This window comes from Sardina pilchardus, chromosome 14 (genome assembly GCF_963854185.1).
Source record: "Sardina pilchardus chromosome 14, fSarPil1.1, whole genome shotgun sequence".
Lineage (NCBI taxonomy): Eukaryota > Metazoa > Chordata > Actinopteri > Clupeiformes > Clupeidae > Sardina > Sardina pilchardus.
Window position 1 is genome coordinate 17,574,800 of NC_085007.1, and position 6,729 is coordinate 17,581,528.

Consider the following 6,729-nt stretch of genomic DNA (forward strand, 5'->3'; position numbering starts at 1 on the left):
CTAAAGCGAGCAGAATTAATATCGTAGTTCACCTGTTTTTTAGTTTGGGAACTGCGCTTAATTGTTTGAAATTAACAATTCTTTAAGCATATTGATAAAGAAATTGTATAGTACAGTGATGTTCTGCAATTATGGGCATAAAGTTAAAGCAGATTTTAAAATATTGCAGAACATTGATTTTCCAGTGAATTAAAGGCAGGTCGGTCGGACAAGGTTACAGTTCATTACTTTAATGTTCAGATATCATACACATATACAGTAAATCTCTGTAGCTGTCAAGGAATGTAGAGAAAACAGAGACTGAATATTCCAATCAAACAATATACATGATTTCAGAAATCACAGCCAAGGGCAATGACCACTGTGTAAAGTTATTGTTAGTTTTGTGCAGTGTCAGCAAAAAAAGCAGGGTTAGTTGATCGATAACTAAATACTAGTTCAAACGTGCCAGGTTTCAGCAATTACCCCTGAATGGCCTTGAGTAAGACTATTATAGTATAGACAGATTTACTATGCCTTTGATTTAACGAGCATACATTCTGGTCCAACCACATTTTGTGGGGAAATACTGGGGTAATGTACCTGTCCAGGCAGCAACAGCATCGGATCTTAATAATCTCAAATGTGACAGCACTTTAACTCTATGCCATGCTTTTTGCACAGAGAAAAAAAAACTAACCGGAAGGCAAAAAGCCTTTGAAATCACATTCTTTGTCACAACCAGTGGAGCCGAAATCAAGCTGGCACACTGAGGAGTCAAGGAGGTTGCTTGCAACACACATCCAGAAATCTACCTGGAGAAGTCCGATGCCCTGGTAGGAAGCCGTTTAGATTGTTTGTGCAGAGGCTTTAGATATAAGGATATATAAGGATGTATTGCATTACATTTTTCTAGCTTCATTTTATAAATATAAAAACATCAGAATAAATTAATTAGCTTTTAATCCTTTTAAAACCCGAATCTACAAGTAACATGGTGTCCACAGACGTCATACTCATAACTTCTCCAACTTTGACTGGCATATGTTTTTGTTGATATTGTAGCATGTCTAAGTTCAACAATGTCATGTGTTGGCACGTTAATGTACAATATCACTATAGGCTGTGTTACCTGGGCCAATGTTGGGGCACCACCCCTTTCTGGGAGTGTGGGTGTGTTTTGGGGGAACGGTGCTTGTGTGCTCTCTGGGCGCGTGCTTTATGAAAGCTTCATGAAAGAGGATGTGAGGTGTGGCTGTGACAACCATAATGACACTTCAAGTAATAGCGGCAAACGCCACAATATGATCACCTGTGTGGTCATGTCCATCCTAACTCATCTCATACGTGCTGAGATCTACAGTACATGAACAGCAATAATCTAAGCCAAAAATGTGGATTCAGTCTCTTGGTATGGCCAAGGTACAGTATACTGTACGTAGAAAGGAAGACTCTAAAGAGTTCAGCAAACACCCCTAGAAAAATGTACAATGTTGGTAAGGTATACCTTTAAAGTCTTCTTAATGCATTAAGAGACAGTGTTGGGCAACGTTGCCAACAATGCTCTGCTACGTGTTATTTACGTGCAAATGCTCAAACCTACTCCAACTAAAGTTATTTTGGTTCCCAACAAAAGTTTAAATTTTTACAATCCAAAATATAGTCCCTATTCTTAGACCAGAGGTTTCCTTTAAGGAGAAATTCAATGAATGGCCTACATGCATCTTGCATGGTATTGATATTGATATTGAAGTTTTCCAATGCTGTTCTTCATTGCACATTTATTAATAGTATATTTTAGGGCACAGAACATTTTATCAAATCTTACACCACTTCAGCACTTTTGGGTGACGTAGCTCTGTCGGTGACCTTGTGGTCTTCACATTCCATTCGGATGAGAAACACGACGAGGACCATATTAGGAATGCCAAGGAAGTTCCTGAAAATGCAAATCTCTGCTAACAACAAACTAGATTGGAGTTTGATTTCAGCGAAATATAAAATGTGATAAATGTCTCAGTCTGAAAAGACCATAAAAGTGGAATTGCCTCTATTTTTGTAAATGTCTTTAGTATTATGAAACCATTGCTATCACAAGTGGACACTACATATACAGTAGGCCTACTGTATGAATAGATATAAAACAAAAAATGAAAAAGTAAATATTAAGTTGGTGATGATTAAATCGGAACATTGTCTTGATGACCGTTATAGCTAGATGTGTGTTAAGTGTACGTATGTGAACCTAAGCCATTTTCAAAACCTTAAAAAACAAAAATCTTTGAACGGCATCACAATGACTAGCCATTTTTTTTAGATCAACCATATATAGGACCACGTTTAATGCCATCCATGTGTCATGCAGAGCACTGACTGAGTAAGTCTTCGTTGTCACTTCCTCACTGCCCAAAAGACGCAAATGGAGAATCCTGTTAACCTACGCCAAGGGTTTTTGTACAAACAATTTACAATGGTGAGGTCAAGGCACTTCTCTGGTTCTAAGATTTCCCAAGTGCTTTTCTGAGAAATGACAGACGTTTTTCGGACGTGTACTGGCATAAACATGACGCCTACATGTGAAATGCTCCTTTAAAGGGATCAAAACAAGTAGAGATTTCGATCCCCATCCTGTGAAAGTGATTGCTGAAATGAAATATTAAGAATGTAAGCCATGACCAAATTAGAAACCAAAGACCCACCATTTGGCGTAGAACTGCTCACATACGGTATGTACCCTCTTGATCAGTTATTTACGTCATGAGCAACTCAAGGGCTGGGAAACAAACATTACACCACACTTTATTTATGTACACAATGACTAGGCCACTGTAAGATGTGAAACTAATATATTCAATAATATAAATAATAAAACAATACAATATTTTAATTGACTAAGAAAGTATGAGCCCTCTCAGTCTGAGTGAATCTGTCTTTCTTTCTTTTGTTTGCTGACTTCAGGAAGATCTCTGACATTGATTTTGTTTTTAGTTTTTTGCAGTGTTTTACATGTTATTTTATTTATTTATGTATTCCTTTTTTTGTGGGGGGGGGGGGGGGTCTATTTTTCTGGGTTTGTACTCTATATACTTTAGTATACTATATTGTAATGTACAGTATCTATAACTGGTCCATTGCCTAAATGATTTCACCTTCTCAAATAAAGACTGTAAGTGGTTTAAATGTATTACTGTATTAGCACTGACTACGCAATTCAGATTCTTATAAATGTACTGTATGAACCTATACAGTCCTTAAAACAGGTCTACAGGTTACTGCCTGGGCCAGCCCAAGCTACTTTGAAAAAGTTCATATCACAGCTATTATTTTGATTGTGATTTTTCAAATGTCACATTACAGAACCAATTTCCTGAGACATTAAATCCTGAAAACCTAAAGTTTTTACTATTCTCATCTTCTTATTTGCACCAAGAAAGTTGTTGAAGTTGTAAAAAAATAATTATGAAATGTCACCAAACAACTCTTCAGCGGTCTAAAGTCAATTTTAAATGAGCCACACACAGTAACACTAACATCATCATGAAAAGGTGTTGATGGGATATGTAGACTCCCTGAAATATTTCATTTTATAAGGCTCTTTTTGACAAAATGCTGGCATGGTTTGTCAAGTATGTTTAAGGGTCCTCAACTGAATTTTTGTTTTGTTCAAAAGCTGTGTGCAGATAATTAAGGGCTGTAAAAGTGGCTTTCAAAAGGGATGTGGGAGAAGCTTTCCGTTTGAATATTAATTCTCCTATCCATCCATCCATCCATCCATCCATTCATCCAGTCCATTCCACAAGTATAGACTCTATTAAGTTTCCTCTTGGGGCTTTCTGGGTGGCGAATGAAAAACACAAACACGTTCTTAGCTTGTTTTGATGCAATGTAGGCCTACATGTTCACACAAACTGGTAATTGGAAACTGGGTCAGTATGGGGAGATGTAAAGAGGAAGTCAGCAAATAAGGTCTGTTATTCCAGGATGATGACAAACCTGCTCAATGCTCTGTAAGACAGAATAGCCCTCAATATACTCAATATTCTCTACATAATGTATACACTTACTGTAATAACTTATGTTACATTACAATCTCAATGATATGCATTAGATGGATACTTACAGCAAATTGAGCGATGTTTACAAAGCATTTTTGGGTGAACTTACTAGATAACACTACAGATCTTAGATGTACTGAAGTCATACGGCAATTTCACTGTATCTCATAGTCATCATTCAAGGCATCATTTTAAGTTGTTCTACTAACTTCACTAAAAACTAATCAGAGTCATTATTAGTCACTACTAGTCACCCTAGGACTAACATTCATGCAAAGGGTTAACATTACGCTATTTGGATGATGTCCTACTCATAGAACACAACAAAGCTAGAATAGATGTCCAAAGCCATTTTTGATTACAAATTCTGTTTTGTTTTGTTGCAGTGAAAAAGGGACTAGCTTTGACTTGTGTAAATATTTTCCCGATTTTGTGCCCTGTGTGTGGGAGTTGAAGTCAACGGACATGTCTTGCAGGTGTGTGACTTTACCCCCATATAAGGCCAGTTAATCGAAAGCAACCGACAAAGACTACAATTAAAGTATTTCATTGTAAATATTTTGAGTTACATAGAGGATAACATTTAAACACAACATTAATGTTCTGCTCAACTAAAGTGTTTCGTTAAGAGAAAAAAAAAAGCAGACGGCTTAAATCATCAAAGCCGCCTACCTTTTCTTTTTTCTCTTTTTTCCCTCCATGATCCAGATGTCCACGGTGATGTGTATATTTCTTGTAATGGAATGTTTTCATGAGATGTTGTCCAGAGTGAAGATGTTTTGGGCTGTTTAATAAACACAGATATATTTCCACGAGGAAAGTGCTAAACAAAAGCCTTCGGCGCACATATGTACGCTATATGCTGTGGTTACAATGCATACATGTGTACGCTGCAGTAAACCCAGGCAAACACTTAAGACAAAGTTTGAAAAATGAGTGGGTTTTGATGACAGGGAGTTAAATGTATGCCGGGTGGACACCTGCTGAGTCTTAATGAGGGGGAAACGGCAAGTCAGTCTTCTTACTGCTTAATTAAGCCTTGAGAAGTCTTCACTGGTTTAGTAGAGAGGAGAGTGTGGAACAGCCTTCCACATGCAGGGTCAGGTATAGATCCAACAAAAATATTATCTCTTGCTCCAGTGAATTACAATGTAAGAATGCAACAGACAAGAGAACTAGGGGGATGTTATAAACAGACCAAAAAGGGTTATTTGACAACATAGGGTCAAAACCTTCCAGTGACCACATTGCACAGTGAAGCAGAAGTCAGGACAAGCATTATCGAAATAGGGGGGCCTCTTTCAGCTGCCCTGAAACCCTAAAACACGCTATCGCACAATTACTTTAGGTCATTGGACATCAATAATGTTCTTTTACAGATGGCCTAGTCTAAACGTCACTACTTCTTAAGTAGGCTTTTAAAAGGACCTCAGGATATTTAACAGAGGAGCATACAGCAGCATCACTTGTCTCTAAATTACATCATCTCTGTGTTTTCTGAATATTTGAATATGTTTGTTTGTCGGTCTTAATTACGTAATAGTTTGTTTCATCATTCCGTAACACACTTGGGTGTTGCACTCTGAAGTTGTACTAGTCTTTAGAGAGCCACAGACAAAAGATACAAAGTCATGGAAGTCTATTGATCTTGTATGTCTTCACACCAAATTAGAATAGCAGTCATCTATCAAGACTTACTGCATGGCAAGGCTGCAGATGCTCATCATAGCATGACACAAGATGTACAGATTTTTCCTGTGGGCCTAATGCTGTTGAAATGTAAAAGACGAAATAGGTGGGAAGATGCATTGATGATGGATCTGCTCTCTAATAGAGTGTTTCAGATGTGCTCGAAAACACTGCAGTATTTGCTGCATAAATTATGTGCAGTTGTATGGTTGACACTTTTCATGATCATCAAATATATTTTTATATGGCACGCAGTACTGTACAGTATGTGCCTGCCAAAGTAACACCACTCTTTGTCAGCACTTATTCCAATATCCCTGAGCGTATGCTACTCTGCTCAGTGACAGCACTCTCCACCCTCACAGGCACTAATCTCACTGCCATGTTTTTCCACGGTCAGACATTGTTTATATCCTCATCCAGTTAAACTGTTTCCCTAAGAAAGACACTGTTTTCATTAACACGGTTAGTCTTAATATTACTAACGTCAAAATGAGACAAGAGGGTGCAGCCATGTTTGCATAATGGGACTGGATTGCCCACTTCTGCCGAGTTGAGAGGCTAATGCAACACCTCTCAATAAATCACAAGGGTTTTGAAGTGTGGAGGAGAACTGTCTGCCGCCTCAGTGCTCGCTAGTCATTTGAGAGGCAAAGTTGGCAAATTAACATGGAAGACAGTGGCATACACCCAATGGGTGGCCGTGACCTCACAGGTCGGGCAGAGTTATGATAATTTGATGCAGGAGAGCACTCAGAAGTCAAAATGTCACAGAATGGATTTGCATCGTGAAACAGGGCATAAAGTTATTCGTGGTCTGAAAAATGCATATACATACTGTAGGAGTGTGGTGAGTTAGACAGTTTTGACAGATGGCAGAATGGTTATTACTGTACATAGATGCATAAACTCAGTGCAAGTGTAATGAGTGCTGTTTCGCTATCATTTGACATGGTGTCAAATACATGTCATAATGATGTCAAGTGCATATGAATTTGTAACACGC